The sequence below is a fragment of the Zingiber officinale genome, chromosome 10B (genome assembly GCF_018446385.1).
Source record: "Zingiber officinale cultivar Zhangliang chromosome 10B, Zo_v1.1, whole genome shotgun sequence".
NCBI classification, from domain to species: Eukaryota; Viridiplantae; Streptophyta; class Magnoliopsida; order Zingiberales; family Zingiberaceae; genus Zingiber; species Zingiber officinale.
The window spans coordinates 23,930,332-23,944,713 of NC_056005.1; the positions used below are offsets into that span (position 1 = coordinate 23,930,332).

The 14,382-nt window shown below is 40.8% G+C and overlaps 1 non-coding gene across 1 annotated transcript; it reads left to right on the plus strand.

The window, feature by feature from the left end:
- Window positions 1-4,827: 4,827 nt before the first annotated feature.
- Window positions 4,828-4,933, plus strand: LOC122030727. The gene has a single exon (XR_006125577.1). It is a non-coding gene; the product is annotated as a small nucleolar RNA R71 (small nucleolar RNA).
- Window positions 4,934-14,382: the final 9,449 nt, after the last annotated feature.

Sequence of the window (14,382 nt, forward strand, 5' to 3'; positions counted from 1 at the left end):
TTAGAGAGGAGTTTTTAAGAGATTGGGAGAGAAAGAGATGTTTTGGAGAGTTGGGGGTGTGCGGAACACGGCCAAGATCTGGTCGTGTGAGGTAGTAAGAAGACTTTAATAGCTCCCCTACACGGGCCGTGCAGATCCACACGGCCTCCCCCTCTTCCTTCTCTGGATTCCAGACATGGGCCGTGCAGATCCACACGGCCTCCCCCTCTTCTTTCACTGGTTTCCTCGCACGGCCGTGTCTGGGACACGGCCTCTCCATCTTTCTTCTCAGGATTCTTTACACGGCCGTGTTTGAGATACGGCCTAGGCCTTTTTCTCCTCGGGAAATCCTACATGGCCGTGTCTGGATGACACGGCCCAAGCACTTCCCTTCTCTGCAACTTTTGCCTGGCCGTATATAGCACACGGTCGGGCTCTGTTTTGCACCTAACCTGAAAATAAAATCAAAAGAATGCATCAAACTAAAAGAAATTAAAATACAAATCAAAACTAACTAAAAGAACCCTTGGGTTGCCTCCCAAAAACCGCTTGTTTAAGGTCTTTAGCTCGACCAAACTTGATCATTCGCTTCTTTTCCTCGCCCTTGGAGGACAGATATACTTTTCATTTTTTGTTGGGAGATCTTCTCCCAACATCTTCCACCACATTGTCTCCTTCGTTTGGTGGCCTTCCATGAGGATGGAAATTCCATTCCTCAAGTTTATAAATGCTTGTCCTGCTACAAGCATTTAAAAGAGACGAGACATGGTTAGGGATATTAGATAAATCATATTCCAACCTTTCCTTACCAATTACCAAAGAAAGCTTATGATTTTTGACATCAATTATAGCTCCAGCTGTAGCAAGGAAAGCTCTTCCTAATATGATAGGAATCCTAGGGTCCTCTTCCATGTCTAACATGACAAAATCTGTGGGAATAACATTCCCATCCATGTAAGGCTCCCTAAGCCCCAATTAGGGAGGTTATTAAATAAAGTAACAGAATGAGGCTTCATGGGCATAAACGGGAGGGTTAAATTACTGAATTTCCATAAAAAAAAAGGGGATAGTGATGAGGTTAGAAGATGAATTGGCACAATAGGGTTAGAAGGATCAAAATGATAAGATTAAGAGGAATTAATTAGGAGTTAAAAAAAAGAGAGAAACTCAACTTACCTACGTTAACTTCAACTAGGGGAAATCAATATAGATTAAATGGTTATACCTACCTAAATTGACACTCATTAGGGAAAACAATTAAAGGTACATTAGCCACCCTCACCTAAGTTAATAACCTAAGCTATTGCCAACTTAATAACCCTAGGTATAAAAGTCCTAATCTCCGCATCACTCGACACCCCACGACTCCGTCTCCTCACACGCCGTCAACATCTTGGTGGAGCTATTTCCTCGGCTGTGGGAGCTGAGGGCGGTGCTAGATTTGGAAGCCGATCGCCGCCGTGAGGAGCAGGTCGGACGGGGGAGGAACGAGGACGTGCAGTGGAAGTCGCGGGGGTCTCGGGGAGGACAGGGAAGCGCAAGAGCAGGCAAGTGCATCTACCTGTGATAATCTGTGACCTGTAGGGTATAGAGGTGTGGAAACCTAGAGGAAGGTGAGGTGTTTGGTATGGACCTTCGACTGGATTTAGTTTCCTGCAGGTGATTGTGTTCGGTTTTCCTGGTAGATGCTTCGATTTGTTTTCTGCTTGTAGAGATGTTCGAATAGTTTTCTTCTTGTTGAGGTTTTCGATTGTTTTTGTTTGTACTTGCCGCCGATTGATGAGTTGTGTTTCCATGCGAGGTCACGATTGGAGATATGGCTTGGTTAGCAAATGTTTTCGAAAATTTTGGGTATCGGTGCTGAGTTGTTTTAGGGGAATCTGAATTTCCTCAGTATGCTCTTTCGGTGGAATTGTTTGATTGTAGATTCTCGCAGTATTTGCTGGCTTGTGATCGGGTTTGGGTTGTTGATATTTTCATGTTGTAGATGTTGTGAGTTTGTAAACGCTAACTGTTTGATAATATGCCTGGCCGGAAGGAATTTGGTGGATTGAGCTGGATTTTTGAGAGATCTATGGAGTTCTGATTCTGGTTTATGGTTTCCGTGGAATCTTGTTTTCTGTGGAGTAATTCGATGGGTTTTGGTGAGGAATCGTTTATGCTTTAGTGTAAGATAGCTTCGGATAGGTTGTGGATGATTTACGTTATGATGGGTTACAATTTTGGTTTAACTTTCTTGTAGTAGGTTGTGCTAATCTACCCAGTAGTTGGGGATTTTGGACTGTTTCTTTTAGTGGCTTTATCATGCTTTGCCGAAGTGAATTCTTGTTCTTGGGTTATTTTGAAACTTATACGAGAATTAATCGTTGGGTGAGTGGTTTGGATTATCATGTTCAGTTAATTGACTATAGCTTATGGTCAAGACGAGTTATTGCTCCATGAAGTATGGTTCTGTTTGTTTAAATGTGTAGAAGGTTATGTGCAGATTATGTTTTCAACTATGGATAGTATTGCAAGACTTGGTTCAAATGCAAGATTAGACTTAAACGCTTTCATAAATTTTCTTGTTGGTTACATTTTTCTTGTGATTTTCCTTTCTTGCTCACTGTGCATGATATTGGATACAGATGAATAAGGTAAACTGACATGTTGACCGTGATTGGACAAATTGAGGTATTGTTATATTTATATTATGGGTAGAATAAGTTTTATGTGGCTAGTGGGTTGAATATGTGCATATGTGGTAGCAGTACGGGATGGGTGACCCGGGATGAGCTCCGGGGAGGGCCCATCCAAACTTGACTGGTACTGGAATTTACGGTAGCTACGGCTAAAAGACTGCATGTTCTCTAGGAGGTACCTCTAGGATCATGGGACTGGATTGACTGGCTCTAAATGTGGTTACCGGATATGCGATATATTCATCTTTATTAGCTATGTAGGAACTTTACTTACTGCATTTTCTTACTCTGTTATATAGCATATAAAGATGCTCTTATCGTTAAAATTTCTACCTCCTCTACTTTATGGATGTCACGTTTTCTCACATGAGATTTTACTTGCTGGGTTGTAGACTCATGATGCCTACATTACAGGTGAGGATACGACACCGGACTTGACAGAGGGTCTACGGACAGAGTAGGCGAGGAGGCGGGATGGACGCATGACGTTGTCCGGCTATTAGGAGTGCTGAGTCTATGCTCTTTAAGGAAAAGTTTTTCTCTTGCTATAGTGATGTCTAAAGGTTCTTGTGCGGGTTGCTTTCTTGTAATAATGTGAGGGAGATGTTGGTTTTCTTTACTTCTCATTAAATGAAATATTTGATTTGGTATCATGTTCTCATTATATGCTTAGTTAGGGTGCATCTAGCGGGTTAAAAAAAAAACGATGGGGGTTAGCTACAGGATGTTTCAATCCACCTCTACTGGCACATCTTCTATAATACCCAAAGGGTACCTGCAGGAATGATCGGCAAGTTGAAGTGCCATAGTAGTAAGTTTAATGTTTTTGAGACCTAATTTATTACAAATTGAATAGGGAATGAGGCTAACACTTGCCCCCAAATCACAAAAAGCTTTTTCAAAAAATTCTTTTCCTATGCTGCAAGGAATATAAAAGCTCCCTGGGTCCTTTAGTTTTGGGGAAGTGTTCTTCTCAAAAATAGCACTACATTCCGCACTAAGCGCAATGGTCTCAACCTCTCCTCTTCTTCTCTTGTTTGACATGAGATCCTTCAGGAATTTGGCAAATCTAGGCATTTGAAGAATAGCATCAATAAGAGGTACCTCTACACAAATTTCCTTAACTTTTTCTAAAAACTTGCCAAATTCTTCATCTTTCTTGAGCATTGTAAGTCTCTGAGGAAAAGGGACAGCTTTGCTCTGATGGTTCAGTGGAAGAGTCTCTTCAACCTCAATGGTACTCTCCTCATTAGCTTGAATCTGATTTGGTATAAGAGGAGAGAGCTCTTCTTCTTTTTGTATCCCTTTTGGAGCAGTCACTTGGGAGTCTCCCAAGGTCCGTCCGCTCCTAAGCTCAATTCTATTGCAATGCTACATAGGATTCACATCAGGTTTTCCTGGAAGTTGTCCTGGTGCTCTGGATGATGAGGAAGCTAGTTGGGCAATTTGACTATCCTGGATCTTTTGATGCTTTTCAGAATTATCCATTCTCTGAATGAGCTTTGCTAAATCTTGCTTCATTTCATTCTGACCTGAGATAATTTCTTCAAGTATCTTTTCAATATTTGACTTTGGTAAGCCTTGAGAAGATAGATGTTGAAAATTTTGTTGCCCAGCTTGAAAATTTGGTCTTGCCCCCATAGATGGTCCTTGATCTTGATTATTTCTGTAAGAAAAATTGGGATGACTCTTCCATCCAGGGTTATAAGTATTTGAGTATGGATTGTTCTGCCTTTGATTGTAACTCATGATTGCATCACATTGTTCCAGTTGATTGATTTGTGCAGTGGTAGCTCCCAATGGACATGAGTCATTTGAATGCTCTAAACTCCCACATACTTCACAAGATGTACTAATAACATTGACCATATTAGCACTAGTCCCCATATTCTCAAATTTCTTTGTAAGAGCGTCCAATTTTGCAGACAAAAGAATGACCGCATCTACATCAAACTTTCCTGATGCTTTAATTGTTGGGTTTACAGAAGAATAGCCACCACTTCTTTCATTTGCCCATTGATGCTGATTTTGTGCTACACTGTCAATAATTTCTTCAGCTTCATCTAAACTTTTGTTCATAAGTGCCCCTCCCGCAGCTGAATCAAGGGACACTTTGGTATGATAGTTGATACCATTATAAAAAGTGTGCAACACTAACCATCTTTCCAACCCATGATGTGGGCATTATCTGAGCATACTATTATATCTATCTCATGCTTCAAAAAGAGATTCTGAGTCAGTCTGCTTGAAGCTTGCAATTAAATTCCTCATATGAGCTGTTTTGCTTGGTGGATAGAATTTATCAAGAAACTGTTGCTCACACTGCTCCCAAGTGGTGATGCTATTAGGGGCCAAAGAATTCAGCCATTGCTTTGCCCTATCTCTTAGAGAAAACCTAAATAATAATAATCTAACTGCATCTGAAGGAACTCCATTCATTTTCATGGTACCACATATTTCATAAAAGACCTCTAAGTGTTGATTGGGGTCTTCATGAGGTCCTCCACCAAATTGGTTCTGCTGCACCATAGATATAATTGCGAGTTTGACCTCAAAGTTATTAACTTCCACTGAAGGCCTTGAAATACTAGATCGAAAACCTCTTGCATAAGGTGCTGCATAATCCTTGAGTGGTCTATTCGCCATGTTCAAATGTTCCTGTTCTTCAATTTGCCTTTGCAGAATTCTTCTTTTATGGAAAGTTCTGTCAATCTCAGGGTCAAAAGGAAAGAATTCCCCTGTAAAGTTAGATCTTCGCATACACAAGAACAAGATAGCAAATGACAATTCAACAGAAAAAGAAAAATAAAAGAATCAAAAATACATAATTGAATTTGTACAAAAAGAATTAACAAGAAGTAAAAGTTATACAAGAAAGTAAAAACAGAAATATAATGATTAGTTACAACTATGCAATATGAAAGGAAAACAAATGTTATGTTTAGTCTAACTCAATTGATAATTCCTAATGTTATAGCGAAGTCCCCGGCAATGGCGCCAAAAACTTGTTACGCTCCGCAAGTGTACGGAAATGTCGCAAGTAATATAAAAGATTATCGTATCCACAGGGACTGGAATAAGCACTAGAAATGTCTCAATGTGAATTAGCTAAACAACTATCCAATCGTTTCAAATGCAAAGTGAAGGTAAACAAATCTAATATTAAAGATCAACAAACAAGAGTTTAGTGTTTTGGGTTATGATAAAGGGAGATTCTTGGAGTTTCGGTTTCTTTGTAAGGTTTCTTCAATGTAAATGGTTCACCAATTCTTATCCCTCAATTGCCAAACACTTGTAGAAAGTTGCCGGTTCTCTCTTGCAATAGATAACCGGCTAAGGACTGAGAAATGTATCTAAATATGATCAATTAGACGTGAACCTAGGTTGTCCTTACACAGAAGCGCACCTATTACTATGCCTTCCTCGGATATCAACATAGAAGCCCACAACTTATTAATCTATCAAGATACAAGAAACTAAACACAAAATCCATCCTACTCTCTTGAATATTCCTATTTCCTCTTCAAGATTATCTCTCAAACGTCCTTACACGGGCTTGCACCTGTCACGTGGATCCCTCGGATGATCGAGTGAGAGTTTATCTTTACAAAGTCCACAAGAAATCTAAACAATCAATCAAGAATGAGAATTAAGCACAAATCACCATTAATCATTCAAGATCTAATTGATACAAGCAAGACAATGTCATTGAAACAAGAAAATGGCAAATCCATATGAGATTACATCAATCCATCATACAAATACTCCCTTAATCCTAGAATACAAGATCTACTCCATGAATCGAGGAAGAATACCCGAAGAAATAAAGATTACAAGCATTTCTTAAATCCCCAATCCAAGAAACCAAGAAAAGGGGAAGGAGAAAACTTATCTACGAAGAAGTCTCGTCTTCGGATCCAATCCTCGCTCCGGAGTCGAAATTGTCAAGAACTCCCTTAGAATCGCCAAGAAATCCTCCCAAGAATGGGAGGAAACCACCAAATCTTGCCTTCTCCCAAAGGAGGAGAGATCGCCTTTCAATTCATGAAGGAAGGTTTAAATAGAGGAGGAAATCGGGCGTCACACGGCCCCACGACACGGTCGAGTGAGATTCACACGACCATGTCCAGTTCCTTCTCTGCCAAAGCTGCACGACCGTATGGTTCACACGGCCAAGACCCTTCTGCTCTCTGGAAATGCTACACGGTTGTGTGGTGCACACGGCCACCACCTGCTTGGTCTCTGGAAACTTCACACGGCAGTGTGATGCACACGACCACCACCTGCTTGGCCTCTGGAAACCTCACACGGTCGTGTAGATCCACACGGCCATGTAAGGCATCTGCTCTAATTTCTTCAAATCAAGACACGGCCGTGTGAGATTCACACGGCCATGTCCTCTTCCCTTCCTGTTAAGACTACACGGCCATGTGTGGTACACGCCTGATGCTCTCTCCCTTCAATTACTTCCAAGTTTGCCCGAGGACGCATAATCTTCACCAATTTCGACTCCTGTGTACAGAAAATGCACAAAAAGCAGATCTCCGAACCAAAAGAGTAAATATGCTAAAAGGAAAGCTGGAAGTATAAAAATGCATAGATCAAGCATGCTCAAAGTATGTAAATGTGCGTAAAAACATGAATAAAAGAGTATATAATCTACGCACATCAAAGCTCTACATAAAAATCTGCATTATAAGCTTAATTAAAATCTGCACTATAGGCTTAATTAAAAATCTGCACTATAAACGCTTCTTATGCTTCGAATTCAAGAAGAACAAAGGTCCGAAACTACTCCTACTGCAGGTGAGAAGCACTTACCTTACTTCTTGGACTCATAACCGAACAAAAAGGGCTTCTCGGACCTTGGTCGGCTGCCAGAGATGATGCCCTAACTCCCTTTCATTTTCTGCCCGAGCTCCGCCATCATACGCAGAAGAGAAGGAGAGAATGGTTTAAGTCATGGGAAAACAGAGCATCAACTTATCCCTTTTTATAACTTAATATTTCTGTTAACTCCTTAAATAAATTCGCTATCTTTTCTAAACAGACAAATCCAACATCAACTTATCCCTTTTATAATCCAATATTCTGTTAATTATCTTAAATAAATTCGCTACTTTTTCTAAACAAACAAATCCAACATCAACTTATCCCTTTTATAATATTCTGTTAACTATCTTAAATAAATTCGCTACCTTTTCTAAACAAACAAATCCAAGATCAACTTATCCCTTTTATAATATTCTGTTAACTATCTTAAATAAATTCGCTACCTTTTCTAAACATACAAATCCAAGATCAACTTATCCCTTTTATAATCCAATATTCTATTAACTATCTTAAATAAATTCGCTACCTTTTCTAAACAGAAAAATTCATTTGCACACTTGGTCAGCTGGGTTTTGACCAAGTCAAAGGTCGTGGGTTCAATTCTCGCTTGGACATTTTTTGTCGAAACTTCCTTCGTTTAGTAAAAATTCCAAACGACCTTCAAAAATTACATAAAAATTGTAAAATACGGTATCCAAATAATCATTAAATAATAAGGTTATTTAACAAATAATCTTATTGGAATTTTTAGGAATTTTTAGAGATTTTCTGGGACTTAAACGGAGTTCGTATGACACGTGTTGAGGGGATGAACCGGTGGGGCTAATTATAAGCCTGTTTGGAACACCATTTAAGTGGGAGTTGATTGAGGAATTAACATAGGGTTTAATAAATTAAATCCTATGTATATAAGTTTTAAACCCTGCCCTAACTCTTCCCCTCACCGCAACACACATCTCTACCCGAAACCCCATTTCTCCTCTTCCCCTCACCGCAGCACACATCTCTACCCGAAACCCCATTTCTCCTCTTCCCCAAATCCATCGCCGACCCGCCAATCTCCTCCTCACGCGAACGAACACCACCGTCGCCCTTCTCCTGATCACGGCACCTGATTGCCGATGCCGATTTCCCCTCTTCTCTGTGCCCTAGCCGTCTCCCCCTCCTCTCTCGCGTCGATGCCGACCACCTCAGCCCGACGCCGATCGCCAGAAACCTGTGCGCCGAACCACTCCTCTTCCGTCCCTGCCCTAGCGCCGGCTGCCACAAGTCAATAGCCGACGCCGATGCCACAAGGAAATCGATGTGCCAGCGCTGTGCAATCCGCCTCCGTATGAGCCTCCCTTTTCATCCGCGAAGCACTTGAGTCTTCAGCCAGGGCCTCGGCTGAGGGTCAGTGAGGAGATCTGAGCCCTAGCCTCTTCCCGCGTCGCTGCACTCGTGCGCTACAGCTCCGACCACAATTTGCCTATGCTATTGTCCACCGTCGGTTGAACCGTCTCCTCTGATCGTTGAGTTCATCCGATCATTGCCTTCTCTGAGTTGCTGAACCTTAAGCGGGCAGAATTTCTGCCAAGAGGCGAGATTCGAGCCCTAGCTCCTTTCTTCTTGGATCGATTTCTGCTGTAAGTATGAGTTGGGTGTCACTAATCGCCTCTGATCGTCGGAATATCTGATTCTAGCCATTCCTTGGCTTGACGGGGAATTTCTGGCCACAAGAAGGTATGGTTGCCTCCTTACCTTCCCTTGCTCTGTTCTTGTTCAGTTGCTGACCAATGAGTGGAGGATTTCTGCTAGGGTTCAATACTGGATAGGACCACAAATTTTGGTAGAGGTCGTCAATTCCTATCTCTCACAGCTGCATTTGGAGAGGAAGTTACTGCGGATTTAGATTGGAGGTAAAGTTGTTAAATCCAAGCTTAAATTTGATTACAAGGTTGGTTACGGATTTAATATCAGATTGGTTTGTTTAGTGATTGATTTATGATGTGTTGTAGATGATACAATGGATGGATTAATAGGATTGTGGAATGATTATGATTTGTGTCATGTAGGATGTTTGGTTTGGACATTCACAACAACAACCTTCTCCGGTTACGAGTTAACAATGGAATTCACTGATTTGGGTAAGTTGTTGTTCATACATGAATGTAGAGTCAAATTGGAATGATGTAGTTGTTAACTAGATGCTATGGATAATCAGTGGATATTGTAATGCTTAAAGGATGAATGATTTATTTGTGGATTTGTTAATTTAAGTTGAGCTACAGATTGAGTTGTGGAATGATAAGAGATTATGGATTAAGTTAAACCTAACAAGAATAATGAGATTGGTTAACTACCAGATTTGGGGTTAATAATTGAAATGGAATTAGTACATAGATTCCTGATCAAATTAGGGTTGAGTTAACTATTTGGTTCATGATGGATGTAGCTAATTAGTTTCTACTTGATTAGTTACGTTATGCGTATTGTGATCACAGTACTTGGATTTCAGGACAAGCGTCTCGACATGGGAATACTGGACACGATCTACGTATAAAGGCGGGTACTTCTTGCTTTATCTCTTTAGCACATTGACCTTAGTGCATGAGCTATATGTTTAGTTGGCTACTATGTTTAACTTGACTCCACTCTTATTTTTCCTGCGTTTGATACTTCCACTCAATCTTTGAGCTGCTCGTTTCTGTATCTATATAGTCTCTCGTTGCCATCGTTGATATTTAGCAGATACTATATTACTAGGTATCAGATACCAGATACTAGATGCCAGACATTAGATATTAGGTATTGGATATATAGACACCTGATACCATGTTTACATGCTTTGGTTGCTGTTTATTTACACACCTTACTGAGCATGCTGGCTTCATGTAGCATACCTGTTTCTGTTTATATATATATGATGACTGTTGCATTGTTCGCATCATGTCATTGCATGCATGCCGGCGACCATGTCTCCCTTGTGGTTGAGAGGGTCATTGGCCAGGGCCGCACGCTCGGCCACTCATGGGTAGTGGCGGCTGGAGCGTGCCGCTTGTCCGCGGCTGGAGTCGCGGGCAGCAGGGACCCCCGTCGCAGACGTAACTATTCAGCTACTATGCAACTGTCCACTCGGTCACTCGAGAGTAGTGGCGGCTGGAGTGTCGTACAGTTGTCATCGATCCGGCCTCTCGACCATACAGGGGTCGTGGTGCAGAGAGGTGGGCGGGGTGACCATCCGTACATACGCTGTTGTTATTATATCTGCTGGTTGTTTACTTATGCTGTTGTTGTTTATCTATGCTGCTGTTACTAGCTTATGCTGTTGTTTCTTATTTATGTTGTTATGCTTACGTAGGTTGAGATTTATACCTGTGATATGTGTTTAGACACTGACTTACTTACTGTAGACATGTATATATCTCACACGATACCATGTAGTTATGAGCAGTATTGTAGCAGGACTTTGCTACACTTTACCTTTTACTATTAGCCTAGGATATGGTTTCAGGTATGGACACTTATTATGATATCACTGTAGTGTCTGCTATTTCCATACGAGACTGTATACCTTTTTGCATCTCCAGTTTGTTTTACCATACTCATGCACTATTTGTCTATTACCCGCTGAGTCTTTATACTCACCACCCCGTATATTGGTAATTTCACCAAATAGCAGGTAAAGGATTTATGGAGTCGCTTGGAGATCCTGTCCGCCAGTTCCACGTCACATTCGAGGACGACCTTACGATTTTGGTATTTCTTACGCTATTTGTATTTTGGGTTTTGTACTTGTTTATGTATTTGTGTTCTTTTGTATTTGGTTTGATATTATTGTGTCAAGCCGAGCCGGCTCGCAGTTAGTCGCTTTGTATTTTGTGATCGTTGTTTGTGATTTTCCGCTGTGTTGATTTTGGTACAGCCGTGTGGGCTGATTAATATATTTATATAACTGCGTGGTTGTGTTTATTTCTGTTCCAGCCGAGTGAGCTGATTATATAACTGCGTGGTTGTGTATATATATTCCAGCCATATGTGGCTGATGTATTTTGTATGTATGTATGCCTCAGATTGTCACCGGTACAGGGGAGATGCTGCCGAAATTTTTCGGTATGGACTCCTCTGGGGGCGTGACAATTTATTGGTATCAGAGCCATAGGTTTTACGAGGCCTATGTTCGTTGTGTTTTTCGTGATTTGGTTTCTCGATGTGACTTTTCGGGTTTTGGGACCAGGCAGCGACAGGATTCTCCAGGCTATAGGAGGTATGTTTGCATATTGTTATCTTACATTTCTGTTAGTGGATGCATAGTTGTTATGTTGGCTATGTTATGTATTAGTATGCTTTTGTTAGTATCTGTCCAGTTGTTTGTAGCATACATCAAATGTGTTAGGTCAATCACTGATCACAGTTGACCCTACTAGAGATCAAGGAATACAGTCTCATAGGACTTCTTTTGCCATACCACTAGTGTTATTAATTTCTGTTATCACTAGTTTAGTAGTGGTTAGTATCTGCTAAATATCATATTGCTTCGGTTCGTGAAGAACCAATTTACTCGTATTGCCTCGGTTCGTAGAGGACCAATTTACTCTTGTTGCGCTTAGTAGAGGATCCTAGTTGGTTCGGTTTGTAGAGGACCAATTTACTCTTGTTGCTTCGGTTAGTAGAGGACCGATGTACCCTTGTTGACTTGCTTAGTAGGTTTGATTTACTTATTTACTTTGTTGATTTGATTTGTAGAGGATCGACTTATTCTAGTTGCTTTAGCCTATAGAGGTTCGATTTACCGTTGTTGACTTGGTCAGTAGAGAACTGATCCATTCTTATGTTCTTAGTTCGGTCAGTAGTTCAGTCAGTTGGAGATCGACTCACTCTATTTTATAGAGATTCTGATCCTCGGGTTATGTGTGCTGGTTAGATAACCTAAGGGTTACGTTTGAGTTTAGGACTTGTACAGACGGAGAATTGACTAAGTTAGTTGTATGTCATTGCTGGCTTGACTAGTCTGTAGAGGATCGATGTATCCTATTCTATGGAGACTTTAACCATAGACTGTATGTACCTGGTAGGATGACCTTGAGGGTACATTTGGATAGATGACCCCCACTGACGTGAAAAAGTATAGAGCTAGCTGCCTAACACTTACGTGATACCTTTGTTATATAGGTGTATGAGATGATGAGTACATTCAGATATATGACTTGTACTGATGAAGAAAGGATGATGTTAGCTACATATCCTTTATGTGACTGGGCACCATATAAGGGAAGATGAAGAAAATATTTATTGAGAACAACATGTCTCGGTGAATATGTTGAGGTGTGTGAGAGAGTACTTCTCTACCTCCTTGGGAGGCATGATGATTTATAAGGCGATGGTTAGCTGATTTGTCTATTGTTGTCCCATGGGAGATCCTGACTCATGAACCGATTGGACATAGGTAGATATCCTCGATGATACATATTGATATATGATCTGTAGGGATGCAAAGTATGTGGTGTCAGTTGCCTAACACCTACGAGGTTCTACCATCATTGAACGGAAATGTCAGATGATAATATTCGAGTAGCAGAGTGACCATTGGCAGTTATGTCGATTAGCTACTCATTGAGGGTACTCATCTACCCTTGTGTCCATTGCTCGTCACTAAAGGTTACTGAACCGCAGGTGGAGCAATCGTAGTATGGGTTACAAGACCTTGAACACACGATCATTTACTAAAGGTCTTGAAGTCTATATGTTAGATCAGGGTGTTCGATATTTTTATCGACAATTGTCGGACACTTACAGTACGACTATGAGAATTATGGAGATACTTTATATCTGTGGGAGGTTAGGTGTGATCCTGAGTCACTTTTTATCCAGGAGGAGTTTCTGTAGGAAAATACCTCGATATGGATTTGTGATACATCCGGGTGGCACCCGATGTATAGGGACTTAGAGCGTTTCTATTGGTTCAATGATATGAAAAAGACATCGCGGATTTTGTAGCTTGGTGTCTAGTATGTCAGCAAGTGGAGGCTGAACGTCGGAAGTTAGTAAGATTATTTCAGTAGATTCGGATACTGGAATGGAGTTGAGCTCATGTTAAAATGGACTTTATTGGGGGATTACCAAGACACAAAGAGGATAGGATGTGTTAGGAAATCATTGATTGGTTGACTAGATTTGTTTTCCTTCCTATCGATCTGTAGAACTGATTCTTTGGATCGAGTAGAAGGGTTTTATTTTAGAGAGGTTATCGGACCTCATGGTATATCTCCGAGTGTTATATTGGATTGAGATCCATGATTCACCTCACGTATCTCGCAGAGTTTGTAGCATTGTGAGTGTGGAGCTTTGTTGAAGTGGAGGTTTTTCACCCTCTGGCAGATGGACAGTCGGAGCACATTATACGGACGGTAGAGGGTTGCTGATAGTATGGGTTATGGATTTTAGAGGCAGTTGGTTTACTCACGGTTGACTAGATAGAAGAGTAGGCGGAGCGGAAGCAGAGTGAGCTCATAACCCACCGAGTTATCTCTTACGGCTGTATATTTGTTCTTGATACTTGGATGTAGGGGTATATGAGTATGTTGTTTGGTTGTTACTCTTAGATGAGGATCCCTGAGTGGAGTAGTAAATTTGGGGACCAAATTTTTATTAGTGGGGGAGAATGTAAAATACGGTACCCAAATAATCATTAAATAATAAGGTTATTTGACAAATAATCTTATTGGAATTTTTAGGAATTTTTAGAGATTTTCTGGGACTTAAACGGAGTTCGTATGACACGTGTTGAGGGGATGAACCGGTGGGGCTAATTATAAGCCTGTTTGGAACACCATTTAAGTGGGAGTTGATTGAGGAATTAACATAGGGTTTAATAAATTAAATCCTATGTATATAAGTTTTAAACCCTGCC